The sequence below is a fragment of the Diceros bicornis genome, chromosome 27 (genome assembly GCF_020826845.1).
Source record: "Diceros bicornis minor isolate mBicDic1 chromosome 27, mDicBic1.mat.cur, whole genome shotgun sequence".
NCBI lineage: Eukaryota > Metazoa > Chordata > Mammalia > Perissodactyla > Rhinocerotidae > Diceros > Diceros bicornis.
The window spans coordinates 38,936,337-38,955,981 of record NC_080766.1 but is presented as its reverse complement, the minus strand read 5'-3'; positions in this window follow the sequence as shown (position 1 = coordinate 38,955,981).

Sequence of the window (19,645 nt, the reverse complement as noted above, 5' to 3'; positions counted from 1 at the left end):
ACCAAAAAGCCACCAGGAGGCCCAGTGACCCTGAGTATCTTTGCTCCTCACCCCCATGGCTGCCTCGCTCTTGGCTGACAGACTATAGCTGCAAATCCCCCTTAGTTCTCTCCATTTGGGGCAGATGAAGTCATTGTGGCATCTGCTTTGCAAAATACAACAGAACCAAACAAACCTGCAGAGGCCTCTTTCCTCCACGTGGCCTTTCTTTGCGGGAGTGGTCTTTCTTTCACGCTCTATCCTGCTGCCAGTCCTGCCCCTCACAACACGAACAGAGCCCACACCATTGGGTTCTCTCTGAAGAGTGACCCACAGTGGTGCATCTGTTCATTGTTGGTTCGTGCGTCTCCCGTGCGTTGTCAACCGTGGTAACTTGGCCTCTTAAATTCTAGGCTGCACCAAACCCATTCTGCAGGTTGTGGACAGTCCGAGTCTTCTGAATTTCTGCTTCAGCTGAGTTGGTTCCCCTTTAAGGACCATCTCATCACCTTCTACTGAAATCTTCTTTTCTCACTGTGTCCACCTAGACATGGAGTTCCAGATCTTTCTGTTATAAATACACTCACACAAGTGTTGTGTGACTTGGCCAATGGCTTGGGGAGCTGGACCAGTCATGCTGCAGCAACAACAACTTTGTGAAGAAATATTCCTATGCCTGAAACAGTGCCTGTGGGCCTTTTGCTCAGCTCCAGCCCAGGCTCCCTTTGTGATTTTAGTGTCCCCCCACCCCCCACACCCCGCCATCTCCCCTGCCCTTCTTCTTTGCTCTTTTCTCCTTTCCAAGATTCCTAAGATAACTCCCAGCTCCTTCTTTTACACAGATCCATGTCCTCGGGGTCTTCATTTCTGTCCCAAGAAGCTGTATCGAGACATTTTGCTAAACAGAGACACCCACTTCCCTAAAAGATATTCTGGTAACATCAAGATAATACGTTTTTGGAAATGCATATGACATGGGTTGGCCATTGGATGGGAATCTAAAGTCACATTTATCTATCTAATCAATATTTATTAAGCATCCACTTGTGGAGATAGAAAGATGACCAGGCCCACACCCTCTGTGCTCAAGGAGCTTTTAGTCTCATAAGAGAGACACGACTTGGTGAGCAGTATTACTCCATGGAGTATCCATTGTGCCAGTAGAGATAGAGCACGGGTCTTGGAAGTTCCAGTTGGGGTGTCAGGGAAGAATTTGCTAGAGGAAATAGATTTTACTTAGACCTAAAAGATGTTGGAAATGTAGAAATGGAGGGAGGGGAGGGGGGGGAGGACCCCCAGGTGGAGTTTACCGCCTCATCCAGGGATCAGAGGCAGTGCCATGGACAGATATGAGAGGTGTGGTAGGAATGAGAGGAATGGGTAGACTTCCGGTTTCTGGTCTGGCACACAGGGAGCTTGGAAGTTGTTGTTCCCATCCACACAACAAGAAAAAAGCCCAACAAACTGAAAATCAACAACCTTCAGAGGATTGAGTTCATAGGGCAAACCACTGTCTCCAAAATGTGAGAGACAGACAGGCAGATACAGAGAATCACAACTTGGGGGCAGAAATCCATGAACAGAAACCTCCCTGGGAACAAGGATTGGATTCCTTTTACCCACTATGACACATCTGGCTTTCAACAAAAAATTACAAGGCATACAAAAAGACAAAGAAAGTTTGAAGAGAGAGAACAAGCATCAGAACCTGACTCAGATATGACAGAGATGTTGGAATTACGGGGTCGGGAGTTTAAAACAACTAGACGAATATGCTAAGGGCTGTAATGCATCAAGTGGAAGGAGTGGGCGTCTAAGAGACACGGTCATGGCGTGTAGGCTGGGCTGGGGAGGAACCGAGTGCAGGTGTGTGGGAATACACCTCTCTGGGGATGCCACTCTCACCCTTCATAGCAAGTCACCCTCTTCTGCTCCATCCTCACATACTGCCTGAAACCCGCCAGATCTGGGCTCTTCTAAACCACTGATTCACTCTGGGTTCCTCGTCCAGTGGCCCCGTTGCCCACATTAGCAAGGACAGCAACAACGTACAAAAGGTGTGCTGGCCTGGCCTTCGTGTGAGGTCAGGATTCAGCTGAAGTCTGGCTTCCTGGAGTTGAGGGCAGGAAAGGGGGTTTGGTGACTGAAGCATGATGAAAGCAACGATTTTTATTGTTTGAGCTGACAGATGTCAGAACAGATGGTCATTCCTTCCTTTCTTCCTTGCTTCCTTCCTTCAATCATTCAACATTTATCACCAGGCTGAGCTAACAAGTTGCTTACTCTCCAGCTGCGATGAGAACTGACCACCAATGATGGCAATATTAGGAAGATAGTGGCTGGGGCGACTAGGGGGTGTGGACAGGTTGCCATGGGGCATTGTGGTTCAGCAGGAGGAGAGGTCAGGCGAGACTTGGGTAGAGCGGGAGGGCCAGTTGTCTGCCCTTGGAGAGGCTGTTGGTTTTGTCCTCTAAGACCCCTTCCCCTCTCCTGATGTCAGACCCACCCCTGCCCACAGCAGGGGTGGGCTTGTACCCAGCTGGCCGCTGGTCCATGATGGTGGATTCAGGCACAGTGACACCACCAGACATAAGGCAAAGCAATCAGCAGCCAATGGACCTCTCCCCATGGTTCTCTCTCAATGAATCCTCTACTCCAGCGTTACAATGGGGAACTAAATGGAGTCCCAGCTCTTGAAGTGGGAGCTCTTCAAACCAAGCCCACCAACGCTCTTGCATGCCCCCTGCAAGGCGGTGCTGGGTCCTTTCTTACACTTTAGCTTTTGCTGTCAATAAAAAATCAAAGGGCTGCCTGGCATCACCATCATCTCCATTAGACTCAGAAGTTAGATTTCCAATGGACACAAGTTGGAGTCACAGCAAAAACACACATGTGAAGGGTGTGCAGCCACCAAAACCAAGGCAAGCCCCCTTCTCCCAGCTTGTCACCCACTGTGCTAAGCCCTGCACTTGTGGAATGCAGGGAAATGAGCTTGGCTTTGGGCTTACACGCATCTGCCACTTACTAGCTGTGTGACCTTCAAGGAATCACATACATTTTCTGAGCCTTAAGTTCCTCACCTCTGATAGGAGGCCCCAAAATATCCACTTCCAGGTTATTGTGAAGGTCAAGGGCAACAGCCACTGTTTCTGAGTGTCCCCTTGGCCAGCCCTGGGCTGGCCCTTTCACATCTGCTGACTCATTTAATCACCATGCCTACCCTAGGAGCAGTCTTCATTATTATCCCTTTTTGACAGAAGTGGAAACTGAGGCACATTCTAACTGAGTAGCTCACCCAAGGTCATGTGGTTCCAATGATGGAGCTGGGGTTTAATCCCGGCAATCCAGCTCCAGCTCGAGGTGCATGCATGCACCTCCTTGTCTCGCCTCATTTTGTAAGGTGAGCACCCACTGAGGTCTGTACCGGGAGAGCAGTACCTGGTACAGAGCTGCCGTCTGTTATTTCATTTTCTCAGCGGATTTACGGAGACCTTCTGTAGCCCAGACCCTGACGCAAAGTCGATTCTCCAAAGGGTGGTTACTGTCAGCACTGTGAGATGTATCTGTTGAGTGGGCATCACAAGTAAATAGAGTGTTCAACTCTCTCTAGAGAGCAGCTTTTGGTTTCTGGATCCATGAAACAGGCATAGGAGCTGTTAGTTCCATTTACCTGGTAAGCAAGGACACTCCTTGGGCAAGACAGAATTTTAACATTTAACACTGTTTCTGCATTTCTGTTTGAAAACAGTCTTGGGCCGATCTAGGTCCTATTTTACAAGACCCAGGAAGAGACTATGGCAAAACCATTGAGAGGAACAAATTAAGAACTGGGAGAATAAATGACAGAAAAATCCAAGATCAAAGCTTGGATCCCATTTCCCATTTGGATGGTCCTCCGAGAGAGACATGGAAGGACATTAGTGTGCATGGTTCTGAAACTGACACGGCTCCTTTTGTTCAAAGGAAATGGCCCCCTTGGTGCATTCATCCAGCACTGGCCCTGACTGGGAACCTCCAGGTCTGGACACATGGCCTGTATCTTAAGAGCTTTTCAAAGGCTCTGTCCTGCCATTCCCGTCTACCTGAGTCAAGGTCAAGGTTGACCCCATACGAAGCCCACTCTGTGAAGATGCCCAATATTAAGTCTGTATGAGAGCTTCACCCGGCCTCCTGGGAAATGAAAAGGTTTAGAACAGATGAGTAGGTGCTGTCTTCTTCCCCCTTGGTTTTGAAGTAGGTGTGTGGACTGACTGATGGTCCAGAAGGCAGGCCTTGGGCTGCCCAGGACTGTCCCTGTTGGCTGTATGACCTCCCACGGGTCATTGGACCTCCCTAAACCTCAGTCTGCTCATCAACCAAAAGGGATAGTAACTGCAGATGGTAATAGAGTGACATGTCACTGGATTATTATTGGAATAAAATAATGCCAGGCTTACGATTTGGATGGTTGGGGACATTTAAATCACCAGCTCTATTTCACTTGTTTTCTCCCTAACATGACATCATGCTTATGGATGGCCTTGGAGAGTGTATTCTCTGCAAAGCAAATGGGAACTACAGGGCTGAGCCCAGCTGCGCTTGCCGGACGCTCCCTGCTCGCCCCCCGTGGGGGTGGCCCCCTCCTGCTTCTGTGGGGCCTGCCCTCCTCCTCTCCTGCTCAGTCTGAGGTCTGAGCCTGTTTAACCACAACAATTAGAGGGCTAGTTTTATGGACAGGTTCAGATTGCTCACTCACGTTGCCTGGGTAATTACAGAGGAGTGGAAGCTGGTGGTTGGCTTGAGTAAGAGTTTAGAATTCCAGAATCAGCTGTGGCTCTCATTTCTTTATTAAACACACTAAGCCAGCCCAGGGGTTGTCAACCTGGGCACAGCTGACATTCTGGGCCCGATCTTTCTTTGTCGTGGGCGCCATTCTGTGCGTTGCAGGATGTTGAGTAACGTCCCTGGCCTCTACCCAGTGGAGGTAGTCAGGCGCTACCCCTCCCCCAGTCGTGACAACCGAGAAAGTGACTCCAGGCCAGGGCTGGGACAAAGGAGGGCCAGTGAAGCCCCTGGCACTTGCAGGACCTGAGAGAGGGGACCTCTTGCATTTCTTCCCTGTTCCTCACTTGCCTCATCCTGTTCCGGACGTGGCCAAATGCCCCTGGGAGGCAACTGCCTTGATTGAGAGCCCCTGAGCTGGGGACTTTCTCCCTGTGGGCTGTCAAGAAAGAGGCAGCTGTGGACCCTCTGAGGGGCCACAGAGCTCAGAAAACTCAGTGCCTCTCGACTGATGTTCTCTGCTCTGTACCCGAACCACTTTCATGTGGCTTCAGGACATGGGACCTGGAGACTTAAGGGCATCATGATCCATCCAGAACTCGGGGAGATGTTTTGATAATCACAAAACACAAATGAGAGTGCTAAGAACTATGGTCCCCAAAGTGACCACATCCGAGCTACAATGCTTTAAGGTATAAGAACCATCCCTTGATTCTTGGTCCTCTTGGGGAGGGGGAGGTACTGCTGTTACAGTTCATGAGGAAAGATGTCTTAGCTGCCTTTATTCCTTCTCTCAGGGTGCTGACTTTCTATAAAGGACCTGATCAGGTAACAGGACATCACTGGTTATTTAATAATGTCATGAAACTTCCCCCCAAAATCTCAAAACCAAGCCAAAGTCACTGAAAAACAAGTGTATACCATAGGAAAGGGGATTGTCATGGAGTCAAATGCCGGAGAGGAGATTTCTACCCAAGAAATTAGGAAGAGCACTGGGTTCCTTGTTACCAGGGCGATGAACCCCTCAGCCCTGCCCGCCCCACAATGCCTGGGCCATGGGTGTGGTCACAGGTGGGCTGGGCAGCAGTATAGGTTCCAGAATTTCCCCGAAGGAGAGGCTTGGCGATATAATCTGGTTGGAAGAAAAGGTTAAGTTTGCACATCAAGTTGGCAAAGTCTTATTTAGAAGTCATGTTTCAGATTAATAAAATGAGCAAGATGTTTTTATCTACATTTTCATAAGATTAAGAAAATCAACTCTAAATCAAACCATATTCTCGTGATCTCAAGGGGGTGGCATTGAGGTTGCTGGTGGAAAGTAAGGCAGGGGCTAACACATATGTCCCCATTTGGAAGTAGCCAGCCACTTCCTTCTTGCAGACAGTGAAAGGCTCACCCAGATGGCTGTCTTTGTGCTTCCTGACCTGGCCCTTTGCAAGGACATGCTGTGAATCAGTGTCCCTTACATCCTGTATTTTCTGCCTTCCCTCTGGATCTGTAAAGGAGCCTGGATATATATCCAAGTGCTGTCACTTGATGGCCGTGGGTGACCTTGATCAAGTTGCTTACCCTCTAAGCCTCAGGCTCCTCATCTACAGAATGGGATCAGAACAATCCCCACCTCATAAGATATTGTTCAGATCAAGTAAGATCGTGCTGGGAAAGCAGTTGCCCCAGTTCCTGGCATATTTAAAATGTTCTCACTGAGTAGTTATTACTATTAGCAATATTGGGAAGTCTTGAATGTGCTTAGGGGTGCTAATGAATTGCTATCTTTGCTGGGCAAAAAGACTGTTGATCTTAGTTGTATTTTTTTTCTCCAGGTAAGTTCATAAATGTTCATCTGAGATTTGGGGCAAGTGCACGCTTTTAAGCTGTAAGAGATGCAAATTAATTATTTTCCTAAAAGACCACCACTGTGATAGTCAGGACAGGCTAGCCCATGCTGCAGTAACAAACAACCCTAAAAACTCAGTGGAGTAATATGTAAAAGTTTATTGCTTGCTCATTGCAAGCCCATCTTAGATTGGCAGCGGTGGGGCCTCTGCTCTGCATTATCACTCAGGGTCCTTGGCTCCACTCTCTGGAATTTTGCTGGTTCCACGACAGGGGAAGGAAGAGAGTGGAGAATTGCTCAGGGGCTTGTCGCTGCCTCCGCCTGGAAGTGACACACATCACTTCTGCTTGCATTTCCTTGGCCCGACTGCGTCACATGGGGCTGGGAAGGGTGGGCTCCCATCTACCGGGGAAGAAGAGGGGAATGGGGTGCCAGGGAGTACAGTTGAGCTCCCCCATGCCCACAGAGACTGTAGGCAGGGCCAGAGGCCATTTGCCCAGTGGGGTGTGCTGAAAGCAGGCATCAACAAACACTTTCTAAAGGGCCAGACAGTTAATATTTTAGGTTTTGTGGCCATGGGGTCTCTGTCCCAACTGCTCAACTCTGGAAAGCAGCCGTAGACCATGTGTAAACAAATTGCATGGCTGTGTTCCAATAAAACTTTATTTACAAAACAGGTGGGGCGTGGTTTGCCGACCCTGGTTTAGAGTGGCCTACAGTACCTCTTACAAAGCCAGAATTGTATTTTTAACAAAAACGTAACATTCCAAATGAAGTCCCTCAGTTTGCCAGCTGAATCGGGCTGCTGTGAGGAGACAGACAATGTGAGGGATCTGTAAATGTGCAGGAGATGACCACAGTCAGGATTTCAGGAACCAAGATGTCTAGTTTCTACCCTTGACCCACAGATTCTTAAAGGACCTCAGTTCTTCCTATGACTTTTTAAAGGGGAGCAAACTGTCTCCCTGTTTTGGAGCTGTTAGTTTCTTATTTGAAATGACCAAATATGATATTTAAAAGCAGAGGAAAAAAGATAGCAGCTGCAGTCATCTTAAGCATAATTCATTTAACCAAAACCTATGTAGCCCTTATTTTCCAATATTTTAAGTGTTCTACAAAAAATGCCTTTGGAGCTTCTTAAAGAAGAAGCTCAACTTAGAAATTCATTCTTTCCCTCCTGTAGGGGAGGAAAAATAATTTTCTCTCTGGCCTTCTGAGTTCTTGGCTAAGACCTTCCCCTGTAATAAAAGAAAGATGAACAAGAGAAAAAGGTACGGAAGTGCATTGACATGTCTATGTCCTGTATACATGAGAGACCCAGGGAAAATGAGATGGTTCAAGCTGCCACCTTAAATACCATCTCCAGCTAAAGACAAAAGAAAGATGTTGGTGGGGAGGCAGTCCAGTTAGGGGAGGCAGGCAGGAGAAGCACGGTAGACAAGGGTCAGGTTGTTATGCAGATTTAAGTCAGCCTTCTCCATTGATAACAGTTTCTTGTGATTTAGATTCCTCCTTCTCTTCCTGATACAGAGAGGGAGACACCCTTACAAAAGAGGATTTCCTTTATAGATGTAAATTTTCCTGACAAAAGGGTAACTTCCACTCTGTTTTCAGAGCTTCTTCTGCATCTGCTGTTTCTCAAAAACAGTCAGTTCAAAATTATCCTTCTGCCAAAGAGACCCATCTTGGCGGGGGGGGGGGTGCATCTTCTGCTACCCCCTTTCCCTTCTTCCATAAATGCCCAGCAACCTCCCACTGCGAGCCAGGCCTGTGCTGGGCAGGGGGTGTGAGGGAGTGAGAGAGACAAGACCTGTGTGTTCCCATGGCGGTCACCATTCAGACAAGAAACACGCAAACATGATTTATTTAGATGCCAGCAAATGCAACGAAAAAGAAAACTCAACCAGAGCAAAGACGAGAGTGGAGGCGTCTTTGAGGAAAGCAGTATTTGAGTCTTATGTGGATGCTATCAGTCGGTGCTCAGGTGCAGAAAGCCAACCAATCTGGCTGTAAGTAGAAGGGGATTTAACACAGGGAATTAGGGGCTTTCAGAACCCTTCGCAGGCCTGGGCCACCCAAATGGCCTGCCAGGAGCTGTGTCCACTGCCACTGTCAGGAAAGGGGGTAACCAGCAATCTGTGATGGGAGCCTGGCTCAGGAACGTGTTGGAGGCTGGATCCAGGGACCCAGAAGCGCCTGGAAACACCTCTGGACACTCACAAAGCTGAGTTCAGCTCACTGCTGCCACAGCAGCTGCCTTGTGCAGCTCTCACAGTGAAGCCTTCAGACACTGCTGTGGGGACACCTTGTGCTGCCATCACTGTGCAGTCCAGGAAGCAGCCAGACACAGCCAGCTGCCACTCATCACCATCCCAATCTCGTGCAAGGGCACCGAGTTGGTGGGACCTACTTCTCCCAGACTCCCAGGCACAGGGGGTGGGGAAATGTGATCGGTGGCTTCCCACGCGCATCCTCAGTTGCCTAGGGCTGCCATAATGAAGTACCACACACTGGGTGGCTCTCTCTTAACTCCTGGTGGTTGCTGGCAATCTTTGGCGTTCCTTGGCTTGTAGATGCATCATCTCAATCTCTGCCTTCACCTTCACATAGGGTTCTCTGTGTGTGCGTCTCTGTCTCTGTGTCCAAATTTTCCCTCTTGATAAAGACATTTGTCATATTGGACTAGGGCCCACCCTAATGACCTCATCTTAACTAATTACATCCACAAGCACATTGTTCCCACAAGGTCACATTCTGAGGTCCTGGGGCTTAGGACTTCAGCATAGGAATTTTGGGGGACACAGTTCAACCCACATCACCCAGCCTCTGCAGTAGGAGGATGGAATGGATGATGTTGAAGGTCAACACACTCTCTACCACAGGCCAGAAGGGGCAGGCTGTTGGGGGCAGGCTCAGCTCGGAGGGAACAGCTGGGGCCAAAGACTTAAAGAAGGAATGAGTGTTGTTTGAAGGAAACCTCAGGGCTGGAGGGGGTGAGTGAAGGGGGCGACGTGAGATGGGGTTGGGGAGGGAGCTAGGGCCATGTCAGGAGGGCTTCGAGGCCACCTGAACCTGTTGAATTTCACTCTATGTGTGATGAGAAGCCACTGGAGGTTCTAAGCAATTAATGACATGATGGATGTGCATTTTGGGAATGCATTCTGGCTGCTGCATGGAGCAAGGGCATAGGGGGCCATGTGGGGAAGCAGGAGGATTGTTCTAGTGGCTGCTGCTGTTGTTCCAGTGGCTGCTGCTGTTGTCCCAGGGAGAGACTACAGTGATTTGGATAAGGGGGAGCAGTGGGCAGGGGATGAACTGGGGACAAGTACTGATGACAGCTGCCCAGACACGCAGAGGATTACATACTGCCCATGTGGATGTAGGTTAGTGAATGCCAGATGTGGTCGACACATCTACAGATGGCCTAGAGCTTTTTAGAGGGTGTTTGAGTCCTGGATTGACATCCACAGTGCAGGGTGGGCAGGTTCCCATTTGGTTTCTAGTGATTGTATTTTCCAAATGCCAGACCAGGACAGAGAGCTGGGCAGGAGAAAGGGCCCTTAGTGGGCTGGGGGATTTTCTGGAGAACTGGGCCGTAGATGCCGTCACCACGGGATGCCAGGCCAGAGGACCATGGCTGGTTCCTCCCTTCTCCTGCCACCCTGACATGCACGCCCCATGCTTTGTTGGCAGCAAAGAGAGGGAGGGATTCACTCCTGTGAGACAGCTCAGCTTGGCACTGGCCAAAATACTGTGGATGGCGAAGCAGACAGAATAATGCCACCCCAGGATGTCCACATCCCAAACTCCCAAAGCTGTGAATATGTCACCTTTCTTGACAAAAGGGACTTGGCAGATGTGATTAAGTTAAGGATGTTGAGATGGGGAGACGATCCTGGATTGTCTGTGTGGGCCCAATGTGATCACAAGGGTCCTTATAAGCGGGAAGCAGGCAGGTAAGGAAAAGAAGAAGGGGAGATGATGATGGAAGCAAAGAAAGAGGGGTTGGAGGAACCACTGGTTTTGCTGCTGGCCTTAAAGATGGGGGATGCGGCCACCAGCCAAGGAATGTAGGCAGCCTTCTGAAACCAGAAAGGGCCAAGAAACAGATTCACCCTAAAGCCTCGAGAAGGAACCAGCTCTGCCAACACCTTGATGTTAACCCAGGGAGACTGATTTTTGAGCTTCTGACCTCTAGACCTATAAGATAATAAACCTGCATTGTTTTAAGGCACTAAATTTGTAGTGATTTGTTACAATAGCCATAGGAAACTAACAAAGGTGGAGAGAAGGGAGAGCATGTAACTAAATCCCACCAAGAAATACCAAATGAATTGAAGGGGTTCTTCAGGGGCCCACATGTCTCTTACAAACGCCAGTTGCATTGGCTGATGGCAGGAGTGGGGGAGAAGAGTGTTGGGGGGACCTCTGTATGGAGTGAGTCCATTGCATGTTCCCCAGGCAAAGAGAGTCAGAGAACTATGCCACTTGGACAATCAGAATACAACTCTAGTGGGAGCAGCATGTATAGGCTGGCCTCTGTCAATCACACACAAGTAGCATTTTCTTTGGCTTGCAAACTCTGTTGCTGCCCCTTCTTAAAAAGTTCACTCCGAGTTGTACAGAGCTGACAAGTAACGCTGAGGCCTTCGTGTCTCAGAAGCGGTGTTTTCAGGCAAACTCCAACCTGTGTTCTTTGCGTGGATGGAGAGCTAGAAATGGAGGGAGGGAGGTCAGAGATGATGGAAAAAATTCTTATTGTCAAGACAGGAGGAAACCTTGGTTTGGACCTGACCCCTCTCTTGGACCCGTTCCTTGGGACAGAATAACATTGCTAATATTTGAGTTTAATCTTCACCAAGAAAGCCTCATCGGGTGTGGCTGGAAGGATGTAACGAAGATTTTGCAATTTATGTACTGATCTGTTTAGTTTTAGAGAAAGATGTTATTCAAACATATTTAACAGTTTAAAAAAACCCAACATGTTTGGCATATTTGCGAGACCTCACTGACTGTGGGAGATGGGGCTGCGTCCCTCAGTGGTCAGTGGACCAGGGCTCTGGATGAAGCCCCTTGGAGCCCCTTTAGGTGTTATGCAAATACTCTGGATTAGGCGTATCATTGTACATAAAACGCACACAGCTCTAGACAGTTACCCAAGGTATTCTGAGAGCTGCCGGTTGGCTTAATGTCGCTGGAGTCTGAGTAACATGTTTTGGAACAGACATTTGGGCAGACTTGAATTTCATTTGGAAAGAAACTGGAGTAATGTGGTTTTCTTGGGGATTTGTTGCTATTGTTGTTGAGAAATTTTCAAGCCAGCATCGTGCCTTACACTCTACTGGAAAGTCTCCAGCGAGGCAGGATCCCACGGTTGTGCTGTTTGCCCACGGTTGACTTTGTTTCACCCCATAACTGTTGGGTGATGTAAGGAGATGTCAGTCATGGGGCTTCCTGGGCTGTCACCATAAACATGTACGATGCTGTGGACCAATCGTGTTGGACCTCTGGGCGAGCCAGAGTGTTTGCCGGGCCTGGGAAACAGCTGCCTTTAGTGTCCGTCAATGCTGCCATCTTGCCCCAGACATTTGGGTCTTCTATTCTCTGCTCTTTAGGGGCTTCTCCTGCTCTAGAATTGTGACTACAAATGAAAACTGAGGACGTCAGTCCTGTGTTCAATGCCCACGAGTCCCTGAGACCCTCATCTGGTACTTTCTCCACCACCCACCACTTTACTCTCAGCCTATAGCCATCCACTCCAGGAGGTCTTCCCTGACCCTCCAGTGAGGCCAGTGCCCCCACTGGTCACTTACATGACATCCTACTGTGCTAGTCTCTATTGCTGCATAACAAATTACCACAATTTTAGTGGCTTGAAACAACACCTATTTATTATCTCATGGTTCTGCAGGTAGAAGTCGAGGCACGGTGTGGCTCAGCTGGTTCTCTGCTTGGAGTCTCACAGGTCTGAAATCAAGGAAGGGCTGTGTTCCCTTTTGGTGACTGGATGCGTTCCTGGGGCTGCTGTGACAAGCACCAGAAACTGGGTGGCTGAAAACAGTAGAAATCTACTCTCTCACCGTTCCAGAGGCCAGAAGTCCTAGATCAAAGTGTCAGCAGGGCCGTGCTCCCTCTGAAGGCTCTAGGGGAGGATCCTTCCTTGTCTCTTCCAGTTTCTGGTGGCCCCAGGTGTTCCTCGCTTCTGGTGGCATCACTCCAGTCTCTGCCTCTGTCTTCACGTGGCCTTCCCCTCTGCGTGTCTGTGTCTTCTCCTCCTCTGTCTCTTGTAAGGACACTCATTGTTGGATTTGGGGCCCACCCTAAATCTGAGATGAGCTCATCTTGAGATCCTTAACTTCATTACACCTGCGAAGATCCTTTTTCCAAATAAGGTCACATTCACAGGGTCTAAGGGTTAGGACAGGGACACATCTTTTTGGGGACCACCATTCAACCCACTTCAGCTGCCTTGCTTGGGGCAGCTATGGTTAAAAACTCCAAATTCCAAGCCTCTGGGGGGTTTTACTAAGGAAACTTCTCAACTCATCTGAATGTGAGTCATGCCTGAAAGACCTTCAGTGCGGAAGACCAGCATCTTCAGAAACATGACATACGATGGTGCTCTGTTAATGGGAAAATATTTCAAGATTTGGGTGCAAACCCAGGTTAACCATCACCCAGGTTAACCATCACCCCGGTTAACCATCATCCAGGTTAACTCAAGTGGCTCCTGCAAGGATGTTTGTTTTGGAAAGGTTTGCATTTGAGGTCTGAGCGTAATTGCTTCTTCATCTCAGGCGATTAATACATTGCTTGTTTAAAAGAAATACTTGCACGCCTTGAAGTTTGAGAATGAGAAAGGAAACCTTTTCTCCACGTTGAACTGTTTTACTTTCTGTTTTATTCTGATAAGCTTGGCGCAATAAACCCTCGAAGACCTTGAAGCTTATCATCTACTCATTTCTTTCTTTTTTTTTTTTTTGTGAGGAAGATCAGCCCTGAGCTAATATCCATGCCAATCCTCCTCTTTTTGCTGAGGAAGACCGGCCCTGTGCTAACATCCGTGGAGGAGCTAACTTCCTCCACTTTATGTGGGACGCCGCCACAGCATGGCCTGACAGGCGGTGCATTGGTGCGCACCCGGGATCCGAACCCAGGCCGCCAGCAGCGGAGCACGCGCACTTGACCACTATGCCATGGGGCCGGCCCCGTTGTCTACTGGTTTCTAACCATGATCTAAAAAGCAGACCATCTTTAGAGCAGACAAGAATCAGGTTACAGGTGGTGGCTCTATTCCTTGCTCTTCTGCCTGGAAGCGATGGGAAGTGGTCTTCTCGCTCCGTCAGCAGGCTCAGGACAGGTGTGTGTATGCGGGACGGCCACACGAGGCAAATGTGTGACCCACCACGGCTCCCACTTGCAGCTATTTGAATCCTCCACCTGAATGTTCTGCCTGTTAGTAAACAGAGATTGTGACCTAATCCTGGGGCTGCCGGGAACTACGTCACCACAGCTCCAGGCGCCTGTCAGCACTGGCCACAGACATAGACAGGGACCTCTGCCACCCACGGGCTGTCCCAGGGAGACTTCCTGGTGAGACTCCCGGGGTCGGGAGCATCCTTCCATGGGGTGATGAAGATGTATGCACAATCTGGAGGAATCTCTACAGTCTGCCTATCAATCACATCCCCATCAACACACAGCTAGACTCTGCTCCCCACCTCCACGGCATCCTCAGCTCCATCATCTTGCACCCTGAGCATCACAACGTCCTTCTCCCTGGTCTCCCAGCTATCTGCTCGCCCTCAGCCTCACTCCAAACAGCAGCTGAGTGAGCCTGGTAAAAAGCAAGCCCCATCACCTGTTTCCTTTGCACAAAGCAGTGGCTCCCATGTGACTCAGAGTGAAAGCCCAAGCGCTCATGTGGCCACCAGGCCTTCCTGGACTTGCCTCACCTCCCACCCTGCTCGTCCATTCACTCAGCTCCAGTTGCACTGTTCCCTCTGCCTGGAGGGACCACTCTCCCCAGATAACCTCAGGGCTCCCTCCGCACCTTCTTTAGCTCTTTGCTCTAATGACACCTTTCCCCGGAGGCTGTCCCCATTGGAAACTGTGGTGGCCCGCCTCCCACCCCTCATCCCTCCCCAGCTTTCCTTTTCCCCCGTAACTTATCACAACGCGATATGATTTTCCTAACATTTCTTCTCTGTCCCCCATCAAGTGGAAACTCTAAGGAAAGAGCGATCTTCTGGTTCTGCTTCGTGTGTTGCTCCTGCATCCCCAGCACTCACAACAGAGCCCGGTGCTCAGTGAACATTCAGTTATTTGTTGAATGAATGAATGCATGCCTGCATGAATGAATGAAGAGCTGTGTCCCGTCAACCCATCTGTTCAGAAATGGCTTTGGTGTTTCTATCTGAAATGACTCATCTCTTTCGTGGCCTCTTGATTCTTCCTCCCTCCTCGCCTAAAGACTTTTTTTTCATGATGAAAGGCTGGATGATTAGAAATCACCGTGGGACGTGTGCTTTTCTAGTCCTGAGAGTGGCGCTGACCATGTAATTTTCCATGCACTGCTTGAAGGAGGCAGTAGATTTCCACCAAGAAAGAGGAGGAAGCCGGTGGCAAAGTGGAGAGTGGTATTTTGTTGGGGAAAACCAGGGACGGCTGGTGCACAAAGCCCTCTGCAGGCTCAGCACTAACACCGTAGCCATCCAGCGACCAGGTGCAGAACCTGCATTTAGAAGCTCCAAAACAGAATGTTTATTAACTATTATCTGAGATTACACGTTCAGTTTACCCTGCCCTGAAATTTATTCCTGAGAAAAGCAGTATTATCTCTAGTGTGACTTAATAGCAATGGCCCTGCTTCGTTTCATTGTCTGGAAGGCAGCTGTCCACGCTCACCTTTCCAAAAGATGCTTCTAATAAACTGGCCACCTGACTCGTTAAGCTTGAACTGAGGGAAAAAAGCAAATGCTCTTATTTAACATGCCTGCAATGTATTGTTCTTACAGAGTTTCCACTCATTTGTGATTTTTCTCGTCATTTCCCTCCTTAGGAGAGCTGTTTGCCCAGCACAGGGATTTATAGAATGCGGAATGATCTAGACTTATCTGTGGGTTCACTGACTCCTACAGCGCTGACGGCCCGGCTCAGTCTGCCCTGGATCAAGCGCTGCCTTAGGAAATTGACAGTGTCATCAAACGGCAATAGTGTGGTTCACTGAAAAGTGTATTATAGGCGATGACAAACTTACAGACTTCAAAGCCGAAGACTCAAGTTCACATTGGATTGCCCGCTGACTGGCCACGTTACCTTGGGAAAGTTCATGAGCTTCTCTGATCCTCTGCTTCCTTATCTGTAAAATGGGTCCATTAATAGCCAACTCATGGAGCCACAATGGGAACTAACCACAATCAGGTATGTGGAGCACTGGGCACAGTGCCCGGCGCTAAGGAAGCCTTCAGTGAATGGCGGCTCTTTCTGGTTGTCATTTCCCACCATGTCTTCTTTAGCGTGGAAGCTGCAGGAGCTGGGGGACACGGTGCTTCTCTTGGTAGATGTCCAACGAGTCCTGGTAAGTAGAGTTAGCACAGGGCCACACTAGAGCCCAGAACTCTGGAATCCTGAGCTTCTTAGATGCCTGCTTTGTGTACAGAATGCCTTGTTCTACAGCCCAACGTGAACCCATGTTCCTTGTATTTGTTTTTTATTATTAGTGTTGTATTATTAGCATTGTATTTGTTATATTAGTCGTCATGAGTTGTTCAGGATGATTCCACAGCCAGGGCTTCTCTGCCACCTCTGCAGGCAGCTCCGTGCCTGGCTCCCTGGTTCACACCATCAGACATCATTGGTGGACCAGGAGGTCCCGTCAGGGCTGGCCTTGCCCTCAGCATCCTGCAGACTGTGACCTCCCTGAGAGTGGGCACACCATCTTTCAGCTCTGTCTTCTTTGGGCCTAGATCAGGATATGGCTTTGCAGGTAGAACTGGATACACAACTTTCAGGACCCAGAGCAAAAGGAAAATGGGGGCTCCATGTTTAAAAATGATTCCTATTTTAAAGAATTCCAAGATGGCAACCAAAGAGTGTTAAACCAAGAGTGGGTCCCTTCTGGGGGCAGGCCCCTGTGCCACTGCGCAGGTTACACTGCTAGTGATGAAGCCTTGCTTGTAGGCAAGAAATGTATCTCGAGTTGAATTAAATAAAAGATTTAATTCAATGCACATGGACACCCGAGTACCCCATGTGCTTCCAGTGTGTCTTGGTATCTCGTAGCAGGATGATAAACAAGCATCAGGCCTAAGGTTGCTGATTTGAGTTGAGCTCAGCCCAGGCACACAGTAGAACTTCTAGGAAAATCTACCACTCAGGCTCCACCCCAAGAGCCTCTGATTTAAATTGTCAGAGTGGGCATTGGGTATTGGTAGTTTTAATCCTGTCTCCCTTCTACCTACCTCATGGATTCTACTGTGCAGTCTAGATCGAGAACAATCAACTCAGTGAATTTGAGTCCAGCATGCAGGGTGGCTTTCCTCTGTTTTCAGCAACAAAGATAGAATTAGGGCAAACACATTATTATTATTTTACTGTGGTAAAAAGCACATAACATAAAATTTACCATCTTCACCATTTTTAAGTGTACAGTTCAGTGGCATTAAGTACCTTCATATTGTTGTGCAACCATCACAACCATCATCTCCAGAACTCTTTTCATCTTGCAACACTGAAAATCTGTCCCCATTAAACACTAACTTCCCATCCCCCTGCCCCCAGCCCCTGCCACCCACCATTCTACTTTCTGTCTCTATGGATTTGACCACTCGAGGTACATCATGTAAGTGGAATTATACAGTATTTGTCCTTTTGTCTTTGGCTTATTTCACTTAGCATAATGTCTTCAAGGTTCATCCGTGTTGTAGCAGGAGTCAGAATGTCCTTCCTTTTTAAGGCTGAATACTATTCCACTGTATGGCTATATATAGTGTTCCTCTATATACCACATTTTGCTTGGATAATTCAAACATCCGTCCATGGACACTTGGGTTGCTTCCACCTTTTGGCTACTGTGGACAACACATTATTTTTATAACAGTGTGCTTTGATTGTTACCCATTCACAGAGAGGATTACTGAGGCTAAAGGAGGGGAACTCATCCACACAAACAGAGAAGCAGGCTCCAAACCCAGGCCTGTCTGCTTCCCGGCCCTCGCGCTCTCCACCTTTCCATACTTCCTCTTACTCCTGCAGAGGGGTGTTTTTTTAGCATGAGGATAAACAATGACTGTTTGCTCAATGAGTGGCTTAGTCGTTCTCCTCCCTTTCATGCCCAGTGAGTGAGCTGGTGCTGGTAGGTAACTGGATACACACAGGTGTTCTTTTATTGGAGTCTTGTGTACACAACAGCTGCGGGCACCTGGTCGTCTCCATGACGGGGCTTGCTCAGCAGGTGAAAAGGTCGAGGGCCTTGTGCCTCTCCAGGGCTGGCTGATGTGAGGCACGTAGAGATAGCAGACATAAGGACACTGCCGCACGGCAGAACTGGTGGCTGCCATGCAGATTCTTCTGGATGGTCACTCATTTCTACGAATTCCTTTCAAGTGTGGTGGGAAAAGCAGGGTCTTGGGGGTTTCCAAGTGGGGTTGACAAGGCGTGTATGTCTCTGCCTATTCATAGTGACTTGGCTGCTGTGGCCAACACCAGCAGGTGATATAATGCGCTGTTTAGAGGGTTCCAGAAACCAGAGTGGCTGCCCCTTGGAGTTGTTGATTGACAAGGTGCAAGGTCACCATATCCACTTGCAGCAACCATGACGTCGCCAGCTGTGTCGGTCCAGAGTGGACGCTGCCGACACACTGGACGTCACCAGGCTGGCTCCACAGGCTTCCATCCCAGGATTAATCTGTCACAAAGATTCACTGAGCTCCTGCCCTCCAAGATGGTACAGTCAACACAGGTGAGCAAGATACCATGAAACAACTAGCCGTGTGGGATTACATTGTGTGCCACATGGGTTTAGGGTTAGAATACTACGAAATTGTGGAAATTAGAGGCAGGGGAACTGGAGGGACTGCAATTAGTCAGGGAAGGCCTCCTGGGGAAGGTGGGTGGAGAGCTGAGATCTGAAGGTGGAAGGATTGGGATAGACATGATTTTTCCCTCAAAGTGTGGTCTGAGCACCACCAGCACCAGCGTTGCCTGTGGGTTTGTTGGAAATGCAGAACCTCAGCCCCACCCTCCACCACCAACCTGAATCAAAATCTGCATTGTCACATGATCCTCAGGTGATTGTCAACTCTGCTAGCAAGGAAAGTTCAAAGGCTTGGAGGTCATCTGACTCCATTCCCAGGCAATGTTCCCACTATGTCCTCACTGTAAAAAGGAGACAAAAATAACCAACTTTGTAGGATTTAGCTGAATTTAGCAATAGATGCTGAACCTAACCCAGCCCTGAGCCCACAGGAATCACTCCATGAAAACCTGTTGAATCTCAGTCTACCATCTGAGGTTCTTAGGGTTGAGTAACATTTCTGGAGTTGCACTGGGTCTAAGATTCAATCTGGATGAAAGTTTACCTTTTCACCCTATATTCAAAGTTGCAACCCAACTTTTGGACCTAAAGATACTCAGTTAGGTTTTTCTTAAACAAACATAACTCAGGAAATTGAAAAATATATGCACACAGACTTACAAATAGAGATATTTAATGAGTCGATGTTTCTGGATAGTCTTTAAAGGACCCTTCACAGCTCGTGTAGATAACACTCCCCAGCCATGTATTCTAACTGTCCCACAAACTGGGAAGTCGGAGCACACTGTTCAACACGTCACCCCACCCCTGAGCCGTAATAAAATAATGACTTCCATGATGAATGTGTCCCAGTCCTTTTGTATGTTATTTGGGTAAATGATAAAAGTAGCAATTAAGTTTTAATAGGCCGTGTTTACAAAAGCTTTTTTTAAAAACCAGTGCCAATATATACAATGAACAGTCTGTGTATTTGTACACTCCAACGTGGAGTCTGCTTGACTTTTGTGGTAAACATATGGAAACGTGCTGTA